The sequence below is a fragment of the Frankliniella occidentalis genome, unplaced genomic scaffold (assembly GCF_000697945.3).
Source record: "Frankliniella occidentalis isolate FOCC.00 unplaced genomic scaffold, Focc_3.1 Scaffold63, whole genome shotgun sequence".
NCBI classification, from domain to species: Eukaryota; Metazoa; Arthropoda; class Insecta; order Thysanoptera; family Thripidae; genus Frankliniella; species Frankliniella occidentalis.
In genome coordinates, this window is record NW_026267193.1 from 863,995 (window position 1) to 865,291 (window position 1,297).

The 1,297-nt window shown below is 58.4% G+C and overlaps 1 protein-coding gene across 2 annotated transcripts in view; it reads left to right on the forward strand.

The window, feature by feature from the left end:
* The window catches only part of LOC113211246 (uncharacterized), a 24,034-nt gene that overhangs the window by 4,242 nt on the left and 18,495 nt on the right, over positions 1 to 1,297 (forward strand). The window contains exon 1 of one of the 2 annotated variants that reach the window (XM_052268083.1): positions 15 to 225. The exons of the other annotated variant lie outside the window; for it this stretch is intronic. The gene's annotated coding sequence lies outside the window, so the exon portion shown is untranslated. Of the gene's footprint in view, positions 1 to 14; positions 226 to 1,297 lie in introns of those variants that run through there. 2 annotated transcript variants of the gene reach the window in all.

Here is a 1,297-nt window from a genome sequence, read left to right on the forward strand (position 1 = left end):
ACGGTGCTGCGCAGACGGCGGCTTTCCAGGTAACTACGGCCGGTCGCCGGTCGCACTCGGCGGCGCTTGCAGCTTGCAGTCTGTTCTGTTGCTGTCAGCTGGTGAGGTGTTAGAAACTGCCAACATCGCCGTACTCGCAGAGACCAAACTGTCGCAGTCAACAAGCAGTCCACCCCTTTCCGAGGTTCATCGATTCAACGTCAAGCAATTTCCCAACTGAACAAGGTAGGCACGACGGAAGTTTAGTGGGTGTCTGCTCGAACCATACCGCACAGAGGAGCCATTCTAGGTTAGGGGACACGCCATGGAGGAGGAAAGAATCTCTCACAGAGGGGTATTAGGCGGCGGGGTAGTGAAAACATCACATTTTGACTTTTTAATCCCTGGGCAACTTCGAGTAACCTAACCTGCACAGTAATGCACGTGTTGTCTTGTCGCGAGATCTTGAGTGGCGGTGGATTGGATCCTTCAGCGGAGCGTCTTTTTGAGTGTGTCCGAATAATTCTCAATCCGACCGTTCTGAATAGGTCTGAAGTCTGAATGGGTCGTAATGACGAAGAAGACGGGGGCAGCAGAAGGGCGGGTAACCCGCCACCATCCCCCGCGAAAGGACGTCGGTGGTTCGGGGTCCTTCGGGGAGCGTCGCGAACCGCGAACGACACACGTCGTCGAAGTCGGTCGGAAGCGGTTCGCGACAACCCCCGCGAAGGACCGCGGACCACCAAAGTCCTTTCGCAAGGGATGGTCGTGGGTTGCGCGCCGTGCTGCCAGCCCCCTCTTCTTCCGCCATTCCGACCCATTCGGACCTAATCAGAACGGTTGGATTGAGAATTCGGACACACCCTTTGTCCCACGATGAAAAAAAAACAAGAGTCCGTCTGAATTCTCGTCCGGGGGCAGGCACACATTCGCGACAAGGACAGCGCAGGTCGCGAGGCTATCTGCGCGAGTCACCCCCGCGGATCACCCCCGTCGTAGGGGTGAATATACTCGCGACTCGCGGCCTGTCATCTCGCGGGGGGCACTCGTGTCGCGGCCCTCGCGGCGTCGCAGGTGTTGGTAGCAGCCGAATGGCGGCTGGCGCGACTCGCAACGGCCGCAGAGCAGACCGTACCGGACCGTCCGGACACAATCGGAGGAGAATTCGGACCTTCAGACGGACCCCCCCCCCCCACACACACACACAACATTCTGTGAATTTGTGTCGAATGTGTGTTTTGAGCGGCGGGCGCGGCTCGCAACGGCCGCAAGGCAATTAAAACCGAACCCAACCGACCCATCCGGACGAGAATTCGGA